This window comes from Ochlerotatus camptorhynchus, unplaced genomic scaffold, assembly GCF_037179485.1.
Source record: "Ochlerotatus camptorhynchus isolate MF236.1 unplaced genomic scaffold, CSIRO-AGI_Acam_v1.1 ptg000014l, whole genome shotgun sequence".
NCBI lineage: Eukaryota > Metazoa > Arthropoda > Insecta > Diptera > Culicidae > Ochlerotatus > Ochlerotatus camptorhynchus.
In genome coordinates this window covers 529074-541273 of record NW_027040506.1, presented here as the reverse complement: position 1 = coordinate 541273, position 12200 = coordinate 529074, and the positions used below count along the sequence as shown (strand labels likewise).

At 38.1% G+C, this 12200-nt stretch overlaps 1 protein-coding gene across 3 annotated transcripts in view; it reads right to left on the bottom strand.

Moving 5' to 3' along the window:
• ck (myosin-VIIa ck) overlaps positions 1–11094 on the bottom strand; it is an 80250-nt gene extending 69156 nt beyond the window's left edge. Inside the window, exons 1-2 of one of the 3 annotated variants that reach the window (XM_065222149.1) lie at positions 11011–11094; positions 8777–9169 (exon numbers count right to left, since the gene is read on the bottom strand). The gene's annotated coding sequence lies outside the window, so the exon portion shown is untranslated. Of the gene's footprint in view, positions 1–8776; positions 9467–9495; positions 9515–11010 lie in introns of those variants that run through there. The other 2 variants (XM_065222157.1, XM_065222141.1) reach the window with 2 other exon arrangements.
• Between the last annotated feature and the right edge of the window lie 1106 nt (positions 11095–12200).

Sequence of the window (12200 nt, the reverse complement as noted above, 5' to 3'; positions counted from 1 at the left end):
TCCAGGTGGCATCCACGGGTTTGCGTGTTTGTGTATATGCTTGAAAAGAGGAAAGAGAAAAATCTCCCATTGGCACTTGTGATAACGGTTTTCCAGATTCCAAGGTGTTTGTACTGAAACTGGAATCAAAATAAAAGCAACACCAATGAAGCCGTCTGATGGCTGAAACAAGTGATGGCTTCACCGTCATCGGGAAGACCGCATATTGGACCTCGCTCGGAGGACGCTTTGTTTGTGGCAATATTAAGTTGCGTTTTGCTCGTGGGTACAGAAGATGATGAGATCGGTTGAGGAAAAAATGTGCTAATCGTCAACGAAGCAGAAATCAGTTGACTTCATCGTCGGTGATGACGGTGATGATGGGGATAATGCTGCAGTTGCACAATAACAGCAGTAGCTGTAAGGGTGATCGTGACATCAGAATGAGAAATATAAATGACACTATCGTTTGAATATTTTGGACATAGCAATCTAACGGAATCAGTTTTATCAAGGCATCGATCAATTTCAACATTTCCGAACCTGCGATCAAATTATTGTTTTCTTTTCGCAACAACATGGCTACCTCCTCCTATAGGTTGCACTAATTATTTGTATTCTGCATGCTCCGTTAAGTGTAAAAAAAGTAAAGCTAAACTGTCAATAAATTGAAACTTTTAACCAAACATCAAATACGTTTTTACTCAAGTCAACTATATACAAACCCATTTTCAAAATCCTTCTCAAGCGCATCAGCTTGTGTGCATGTCTATTCAATTATCACGTTCAGTGGTCTTAAGTAAACCATTCGAAGTAAACGCAAAATGCTATGGTTCAGTCAACAGAACGTACGTATAGATATATGGGGATTTGGCTCTGAATCGCAAATTGATTTGAGTAATGATCCGTGAAGAAATAGCCAATGATAAATGCTGTTCTGATCGTACCGCATAGCTGAAAGTCGGGTAGCAACGGTGCGAGAGTGATGAATCAAATAATTTCACACGTACGTTTTCTCATTGTCATAAATTTTAGAGATTGATGCATGCAATCGATCATGCACTTCAACAATATGCAGGAATTTAAAATACGCCATCAACGCCACTCCTAAGATAATAATCTACTAGAACCCGATGTATTTTTTTCATTTGAACAGGTTTGGATAAATCTATTTTTAGGTGAAGCTCATCATTTAGGTGGGAAAAAACTTGCTGACACACTCAAAAGCGCATTCCCCTCTTCTAGTCCAACAACGTTGGAAATAATAAAAAAAAACCATAAAACCCACATCCAAAGGCCGAGCCATCCAGCGAGCACGGGAACGGCAGACCCTCATTAGGAGTTCATATACCACGAAGCTCGGAGCGTGCCTATTACAGTTTTCGAGAAGCCTTATATAAGCGACGAGAAAATGTCTAATCCCAGTGGCAGCAGTAGTCACTCAAAGTGGGACTCTCGCACGACAGTATGACCACCGGAACATGTGGTTTACATGATGATTGTAATATTGTGTGAGCATGATGAAACTTCACATTCGACATGGGGCAACCCTCCTCGCCTTGAATACCTTTACATTGTATTTTACAATTAGAAAAGCACTCATCATCATCATCGTCGACTACAACCTTCACGCCCTGTGACACTGAACCATGAATTCGTGCTCTATTGACAGTTCTAAATAACACGTCCGGTAAGCTTCTGTTCCCGAATATATTCTTCTGGACCTGACTCACCCATCACTATCACGTATATACGGAGGTAAGTACCTACACCTCTGTTATTATTTCGTGCCCATAAAAATGAAATTCTCTCAATGTGGAACGACCATACGTGGTGGGTTCGCCGTCTGTTTTGTTGTTGCAATCGTCATCAGCGCTTTCCATTCTTTTCCATGTGCACAAGCTGTGTGTGCGTTCCTGCTTTTTCCCATTTTTCCATTCTTAAGTATGTGTTAGTTGTGTGTGCAGATAGCTACATATGTGTGTGAGTATGTGTGCATATTCATGAAACCTCCTGTACCGTGACGATGAGAAACGAATGCGAAAGAATCGGGTAAATGTGGCACTACCGGGTACCGTTTTGTACAAACCTCGATGATCGAGTTTGGTTTGATTGGATAGAGAAGAACTTAGAAGATTTTTTTTGCTGCTACTTGACGGTGGCAATATGTATTATCACTTAAGCCATCCTTAGCCTAGTCAGTAGAGCCACGAGTTATAGACAGACCATGCTAATGAAGTGGATTAAATTTTAAGTCTGGACACTTCCCAGAGTGTCAACTTGAAATGCTGCCTGACAAATCCTAAAATCGGTTGAAAACACCAACACCAAGCAAACGCAAAATAGGTACTGAATTGGATCATTCCAAATAGTTTTCCCCATACAACAGAAAGATGTTAATAACTGCACCAAATGACATGTCATTCGTTGAAGCTGCCAATTTGGGTACCGGTTTTTCAGATCACTTATAAATTAAAATATCGATCAAATACGTATAATATACAAATATTACATATTCTACATTATAATATATGTAAATACATTGTATATGTATTACAATTACACCATGTTTGATAATATCTGCTGGTATTATTTTTCAACTTCAGTTCCTTTTGTGCAGCACATGAGCAATGTTAGAAGAACAATTTTTTGAGTTCAATATAAACACATTGATTTGGAATATTTTGAATTGCTAATACATTATTTTCATCGACAGAAAGTAGCAACAACAAACTAAACCCATCATATAATTGAGCTCTTTAAACGCTGGCTGAATAAGCATGGTCTTAGCTGTATAAGGCAATATTTGCCCGTATAAGTTGTTCTGTAGCTAAAACTTGTGTTGTGACGCCCTATTCGTTTAATTTTAATGGTTTTCTATTCTTGAAAATTGTGATAATACAGTATGTATTGTTGACCTATTGTGGAAATAATATCATAATTTAACCAATACATAACAATTATATTGGAAGAAATTATCAACACTAGAATGACTAAAATTTTATTGTTATTTCATTTTGATTTCACGGTTGTTTATTCTTTAATGGACTGCAACACCCACCGCACTCCCCAAGAAACCATAGGCACGTTATTTCGCCTTTTTGGCTATATACAGCTGAACAACGGATATACCAGTGTTTGTAAGTTTTGATGAGGCCCGTATGTAGCCAAAAAGGCGAAATAACGTGCCTATGGTTACTTGGGTCTTCGGAGAATTTTTGTATTCCCATAAAAGTCCTCAAAAGTTTGTTTTATGCATGAGTATTATTGTGTTTCATTTTGAAAAACAAAAAGTATTGTCAATTTTATAGGCTACCCACCAGTTTGATTCATTGCCCTAAATATTTGTGTGTGCAAATATTAGTATTTAAAAACTGATGAAGGTTTAGAGGTCACACAAATGGATTGAAGTTTATGTGGAGATTATGGCGAATTAGTATCGGATATTTTTGAATTTCAATCTCATCGCTCTGACTTTGGTTCTAGCTTTCCAAACGCTGAAACATTTAATAAGTGCACACTCAGAAATAACTAATATTACATGTGACAGAATCCGTCTTTGACATAAACGATGAGACGTAAACAAACATGTCATTAAGTGCTCCGAGACAGAAAAGTTCGTTGCTCAACGAAAAGTACGTTTGATTGAGCTATATTTCGCGTCTGTTATGACTCAAATTTATGTAAAAATTGACTCTACCATGACAACGAATAACATTGTGACCAATCTTTTAAATTTGTCGAACCTCTTAACGGAATCCCTTGATGAAGAGCTTTGAGTGTATTGGTTTATTTCCTTTTAATTCCGTCATAATTGCTTACCTTTTTACAAATAGGGGAAATGGATGTAATGTCGGCCTAAGTGCCTCTAATTTGGGTCCATACATAAATTCAGGAATCAAATAAATTTTCAATAGCGACCAAAAATATTCATTAGTACCGTCCCAATGACGCATTCATCTAGATAAAATTAATATAAAGAGAGAGAGAAGGATTAGTAATTTCCATTTAATTCCACTACCTTATTTGCTTATCCTTGACAGATACGCATATTTCGTCTACAATGTGCAGACTTCTATAGTACCTTGTACTCGACTAGTATTAGTACAAGATACAAAAGAAGTCTGCACATTGTAGACGAAATACGCGTATCTGTCAAGGATAAGCAAATAAGGTAGTGGAATTAAATGGAAATTACTAATCTTTCTCTCTCTCTTTATACAGGTATGGATTAGTGGAACACATACATAGATAGATAGATAGGATAGATAAAATTGATAAATAACAGATTTTTAGCCATGGGCCCAATCTTAAATCTATAGGCCAACATTAGAGTCATTTCACCTACGCGTATTTCGTCTACTACTTGCAAACTTCACCACTGTGGTGTTGAGTACTTGGCACTGATAAAGTCTGCAAGTAGTAGACGAAATACGCGTATCTGTCAAAAGATAAGCAATTATAACGGGATTAAAAGAAAATAAACCAACACATTCAAAGCTCTTTTCTCGGATTAAAATCTTTTTAAAAGTGTTTCCTTGTAGAGTCCATTTTCCATCACACAACTTCATGAGCGCACAACTCAAGATCTACGAGGTTTATACATCTGCAAATTAAGACACTACTTGCTTCAGCAAACAACAAGTAGTAGTTTCAGCTACGTGCATTCACGTATTATAACCTTATTATTTTTACATGTGAAATTGCGAAGTGTAACACAAAAAAAAAGACGCTACAGGAAATCACCTTGAATTGCTGCCAAACTGACCATAACAACAGCATTATTATAGCAACCACATATTCATTTTTCATCATTTTAACAACTGTGACATAAGTGAAATTTAAAATGCTTCCATAATAATTCCCATATAATTTTTTTACAATTTGCACAACCTTTAAGGTTCCACAAAGGGTAAGTAAAATTGTATTCATTTTCTTTTGAAATATCATGCATCGTCATCATTTGTATACCCATACACATTATTGATACACAAATTTAGAAGATCTTGAGAGGGCCACGCTCCTGTCACGCTCCTTATCATTCTGGATTAGGTCAACAAATATCAAGAGTCCCTGTATTTCGTATCCATCGACTACGAAAAAGCTTTCGAATGGCTCAATCAAGAGAGTCTGTGGAGCACCCTGAGGTGAAAGAGAGTCCCGGTTTTAATAGTCAACCTCATCGAGGCTTCAACATGTAGAGTCCTGCATATCGAAGTCTTGGTCTAACTCTATCCTATGTTCAACAAGGTGTGAGGCAAGTATTGACACATTTTCAGAATAATCCCAGCAATTTACCTCAGATGATCGCATCCTATTTCATTTGATTTCAATGACGTACAATCATCACTGCCCTTCATGAGGCACGACCGTTCATTGAAGTAGGCAAACGCCGCGTGGAATTTAGGGCTAATCTGTAAGTGGTGTTCCTGAAATGCCGCGCGGCACATTAATCTATCAGTACAGGGTTAAGATCTAATTTCCGTCATATTAAGCACCTGCACTTTACCTCTATGTTTCGAATGGGTTTGAGCAAAAAAAAATGAATGTTTCTATCAAAAATGACTTAAATTAATCTACCATTCCATATGTACCATTTGATTTGATAAAGAGTAACAAATTGTTGAGATATTGTTAAAAATCTAACACTGCTTCTTGATTCCAATTCCGTCCTATGAAATTAAATCCCGTCCACACAAATTGTGTAGCTTTTGTACTAAACTATCGATTCGTTCACATCAGAATCATTGATAAAGACGGCTAACTGAAACAAATTTCAATTAAAGGACATTTATCTGTCAAAATTGAGCATTTCAAAACATCACGAGAACACGAGGTTGCACATTGATTCATTTTAAATGCATTTGACAACTATGTAGTTCGACACATGAAATGCATTTCAGTGAGCGAAATCCGTTCGCCTAGTGAAAAGTAATAATGTTTCAGTGAACAGTCAGTCAAGACGATGCGACTGTTGGTTCCGCGTTTTTGACGTTTCCCGGCACATGGACTCTAGTAACAATTACAATCGGACTAAATTCAATTTCACTGTCTTCGCCGTGATAGATATCAAGTTTGTAATTTTGCTGGTTCTGGTCAATCACAGAGTAACAACTACGAATTGGATTTTCTTGTGAAATTTCAGAATAAGGTGGGACAAAAGTTCGCTTTGAGATTTTCGAAGCCTGTGAAAAATAAAACTCAATGTTTCAGCAATTGTTCAAAAGGTCTTTTAGAGACAGATTTCCCAAAGAGACACATACATTGATGATGCTTACGAAAAGTTACAGCGAACATCGTTGATATCGAAATTAAAAGCTATAGCACTTGTAATAAGTTTCATCTCTTGAAGATGTTTTGAGGAGAATCAGACTTTCGATTAAATGCCTGAAAACCGTTTATCCACATTAGACACACCATAAATGGAGCAGTGTGCATCGTAAAATGTGTGTCCTATTGTAGTTATTGAGGATAATCACTATTTTCGCGTAGATTTCAATTTCTGACCATGCTCGGTCACGGTGATTCTGAAAACGTTTATTTAGCATGATTACGTCTTCAGCTAAGTTTAGAGTCATTGCTTCATCTTCATCTTTTACTTAGATTAAAAGTACCTGAGAAAAATGCAAGTACTTTCGCAGATTATCCGAAGTTGCGATAGACAGACAAGCAGATATAACACTCTCAAAATGTTCATCGAAATGGCTTTTAACGATAAATTTAAATGTTTCTTAGTTGGTAGTACCACCACTTGTGGCGTGCATAATCAATTCCCTTGCGTTTAACGTTTACACACCACAGCTATTTGTTGAGTGTATTTCCCATCACAGTACATTCGGCAGATGGCGGTAGTGTTTACAATGAGATGTGTCTCTTTATCTGTGTTATAATATTGAGGTAACGTTAGGATAAAATCAAAACATTGAGGAATATAACGCACCACTTTCAGAAATACTTCTCTTCACAACCGATGAACCATTATGACGGCTATATGAGTACCCAAGTAATCATATAGTCACAATATAGCTTGTATATACTAGTTTGAGTATGGTTAGTTGGGGAATCCGATGAAACTGTCACTTCTTGAAATTAATCCCTTACGTATTTCTTTCATTCTCTTATCGCACTTTGCATTTAACACCATCTCATACTAATCTTTACATCGATTCAATGATGTAAGGCCTGCTCATTCCGAGCACTCGGTGGACCAGCAATTACCAGATGACCATGGCAATACAAGAAAATTTGTTTTCTTTGAAGGAAGTATCACAACACAGGTAATTGCTTTTAGATATTTTTGCAGACAGTGACAGATGGTGGACATGAAGATCCAGTGAAGATGCCGGGCAAAGGTGTTATAGACAAATGATAAGTTCCGAATTCGCTGTTGTCATCGTCGTACACCGTTTGTAGTGCCATTCGAATATTTGAAATTAACCATCAACCGCTGAAACTATATGAATTATCGCGTACCAAGTGGAAACTTAATCATATTTTGTCGAGTTTGGTTTAGAGATGCTAGATTACTATACCCTGGAGGGATCGTTTTTGCTTACTGTGCAGAAAATCATGGGTAGTATTATATTTTTATATTCTAAATATTTTCATATAAACATATAAGTTCATTTTGGTAGGGATCGGGCGATTTGGATGAAGAGAGTGGAATAACATTTCGTGAATTGAAGGTGGGCTATTTCTCCAACTCATTGAAACATGCCCTCGTATGATGGCTTGTTCTGTATCGGGCTGTAACATTGTTATCATTGGAAGGAGATTCTTCTTGCTCCCGTGGATCACGCGTAAGTGTATCTGCTTACATGGCCACTCTTCTTTTCTGGCCCTTCATACAATGGTAAATTGAATACATCCAGGTATCGTACTTGATCAAGTCATACGAGGTGGACAGTCCACTGTCGAATGGCTGTGCCCTGCAACTATGACTTCCTCTGGCTATAGACTTCCCTGGCCATAGAGTATCGTTGTGTTTTCACACAATATACAAATTCATGGATTCGTTACGATAGAACTAACATTACGCTGCTTTAACTGCATTTGTTTATTGTAGTGACCATAAAAATTACATTTGATTTTCGACATGATTGAAGTGCATCCTCTTGGATGTAATATTAAAATTTATTTTTTGCAGTGTATCAAGAACGAAGTATTGAATTTAGGTTGAATATGGACTTCGATCGGGGAGATCCTAGTATGCATAAAACCAACTAAAAAAAAACGCTATTCCACTAACATAACACGTTCCTCAACAACAGAAAATATCCAAAATGACACATAATGCAAGCCACACATTGCTCGTACATAATGCACCGCTTCACTTATTCCACACGCCAGGTGATCTATTCCTCTAGCTCACGAACCTTCAGCAACCGTCAGCCAGCCATGGCCATCCCAAAGTGGTACAAAGCAATAATGAGCTCATTCGCTTCTTCCCAAGGCTGGCTCTGGATGGGTGGCTGGCTGGCTGGCTACCTACAGAAGCAAAAAAAAATAAAGCAGTGAAAAGTTCCACGTATGTATCTGCTTGCTGGTCTGGATCTGGTCTGCTGATGGGATGAAGCAACATCAACGACGACGACGACGATGTCGGCGACGACGATGATATTCCTTCTTCGTATATTGGAAGGCAACACGGGCACCTATACTCCGGGAGCTTACGGAACTTGCACTATAGGAAAGAGGTGTAGCTCGGCGAGAATAAATGAAATTCATAAATTCAATTCAGTCAGGAAGGCTGGAGCAAATCCGTTCGGAACCAGTAATTTTCGTTTCGCAAACTTACCGATTGAGTAGATGAGTGCGCACGGTCCCAGCGATGTTCCGCGTTCACGCAGGTGGGGAACTCACGGAGCGATGAAACACGATCAAGGGTGACTGGGATCCACGTCCAAAACTAGGTTGAATTCCGCGAGCTTTTTGTACCACTGGAATACGCACGTATATGCGGATGTAATCCAATTATCTCTTAGTAATCCATCAGCACGATTGAAATGTAGTTAAATGTTGTGATCACCTCATTCAGCTTAAACTTTTCCAGCAACTACTTCCGAACTTCTTCGTATTCTTCTTATTCCCTTCTCCCTGTCGAAACTTTCTTCAGGTATCTTGACTTTCTTTACTTCAGCTCTTCTTAACTCTTTCTCCGCTTCTCCTGTTTCACTGTTGAACTTTATTTCTGAAGATAAAATGCCGTTAATTACACTCACACATGCAACAATCGAAAAGCAGAAAAAACTAGTGTAGAAACATTTTTCTCCTAATTTGAATAAATTTTCTTCTTTCTTTTGCTGTAACATAAGCTTCCACTATCACGCACTTGCAATCGGTACCGTAAGAAAAACACCAAATCTGTCACATACCCGGAAGAACTTCACAATTTCGATCACTTTTTGTTCACAGCTATGCCCATTTTTCACTCATCCAGACAAAAAGAAAATGGATGAAAATCAAACAAACCGAGTTGTGCGGTAGCAGCCACTCAGGAAAACTCTAGTTTTCAACCTGGTTGAAGCAGCCACAAAGCTCCTGCGGTGGCAGGAAATTCTACTCAGGGGCAAACTGCTCCGGTTTACGTGTACGCAACGCAGGAAAGTTAAACTCAGACTGGTTGCACTGGCACTAGCGAGCCACTGAACTCCAGCCATCAGCACAGAGAGCTCTCGAAAAGAGTGGATCTTGTTGATGGTGCTTACTACTACATACCAGTTGGTCGTCGAGAAAGAGCTTTCGGTGTAGGGTTTGGCAATGGTTGTGTGATGAAATGGGTGAGCTTCAAATGCAATGTTGCTGGAAAATCAAAACATTGCAAAATTTAAGCTCCCCGGTTACTTTGGATAGTGGTCATAGGGTAAATTTATCAAAGAATTATTTAATATGATTTAGAGAATAAATTCGAGTCGTTCGATCAGGTTACATGAAATATAATTGAATCAAGTGCTTTCAATAAATTGAAGATACATAAGAAGTTGAATCTTAAATCTGAAATTCTACAAGGGGTTTGCCCTTTATTGTTATTTATATGAAAAACAAAAATCAATAATCATTAGAAAATTTTCCTGGCAATAATTTGGTTGACTTCTAGCAAACTAAACAAAGAAAACAAATATTTTTGCTTTTATTTCCAACGGTATCAAAATCATATTTGATATACATTTGATTACAGCATTTCTCATCATCCTACAGCTACTAATTACACACGTTTAATTGTTAATGTTTGTTTTGCCCTACATATAGTTGCTCTTCTGCTTTGAACGGCGTGTTTTTAATTTAAAATTATTCTGTAACCTGTAACTAGTATTTTATGATCCGAACGAAACATTTTAACATTTGCAGTTTTCATTATATTAATATCATAATATTTTATTTTGACTACTTCATAACTTCAAGACCCTAAATATTAAATTAGACTTTTTTCACACTCTAAACTTCATCAAAAATTACAAACATTTGGCATCTCTCGCTCAATGAAAAATACACTCCCACTCGAGCTTTTGAGCAAAAGCTCGCCCATAAACACCTGCTATGTGTGCAGCAGATCACTCAAAACGAAACACCAAGCCAACCACACAACCTTCCTTCCTTTCTTCATGCGTATACAAGTAAGCCGGAGAAGCAGCAGCGCTCTATCATCCAATTGGTCGCTACTGGAACCGACAAATATTGAGAGACACACAGGTGTTTTCTCCACTACATCACATTCCATCTACTCTGACGATATAGACCCTCTCTGGTACTGCACTTGATCTAGTGGAGTAAACTTCAGAAAGATAGTGGTAATGATGATCAACTTCTCCCTTTCTGTGCTTCACGCTCGAGTGACCTGTCACTTTGCATCCGGCCGTAATTCCAACCAACGCGTACTGGCCACTGTCGCCGATGGAAGCAGTAGTGGGGACCATGATTCTTTCTACACAGTATAAATAATAGTTCACATTATCTTCCACACTTTACGACGGTTGCGTGTCACTAATTTTATGCTGCCCGGACTTATGCATACACCTGATAATGCTAATATACCTATGGGGAAGGGTCAAACGAACGTTACACGTTAAAGAACGTATTGGTGAAAGCACAACCTGTGAACGCAACAGGTTAAACAGGACTGACGACGCGACGGTGCGATACGAAAGATACGAGCTGTTATGCCGGTAGGGTGGTATAGAGATCTACAAGTCAACTGTGGTACTATTGAGCCGCAGCTTTTTTACCTGCCCCAGGTGTGTATGGAAGAAAAAACCTACACCAGTGCAGCCTAGTTTACCTGTTGCTCACCTGTAATGTGGAGCACTCTGTTGGTAGACACTTAAAACTGTGAGCAGAATTGATGCTTTGGCAAACCGTACTCGATGTAGACTTGTTCTAAAAGGAATGTTCTTACATGATGATGTTAAGCTCAATTCACATTTACATTATAAGTATGGGGCATAGTATTAAAAATATCAAATAAGCTTTTAAGCAAAATTGATCAGTTATAAATTTACTAATTTCGCATCACTAAACTACAAGTAAGCTGTCACAAGTCCTGGAAAAAAATAATCTATCAATTCACATAAAGTATGTCAATTCAAACGATGAATCCAATATTATAGAGTTAATTCTATTATATGCAATTATGAAGACTGTCCACGATAAATTAGACACACATAAACAGCTGCAACTTTCTAGCTGTTATAGCATAGCATAGCATAGCATAAACCAGGTTGCACAATGTCGTAGGTGGTACGAGCTCCAAACTGTTGTTAAGAAGGAGACCCACCTTCATCCGTTGCTGTTAGATAGTAATTTGTGATTAATTACTACCTCTTAGATAAAGGATGTGTCTCCCTCCAACAGACCAGAGCTGTCCTGGCCACGTCCTTGCATCTGGTGGGGAAAGGGTAGGAATGTTAGTCCGACACTTACTTAAGAGAGATGCAGAGAACTCTACGACCCCTCATAAGTGTCACGGGAGGGTTGGATTTTTGTTAGTAGGGAGGGTAAGCCATAGGATACGCTTAGTCGGCGTTGCTGGCAATCGTTATATCAAGCATTTAATAAATAGAAGCTGTAAGTAGTTTATCTGTCCGTTGTTGCTGCCCATTACCTAAACATATTATTCAAAGCAGTCTTCAGATGTTGGAATTAAGAAACGTTATCAGCTCGATCATGTTGCTCTTTTGGGCCTGAAAATGTTTGTTGATCCTAAATATATGCACAATTCATTCTGA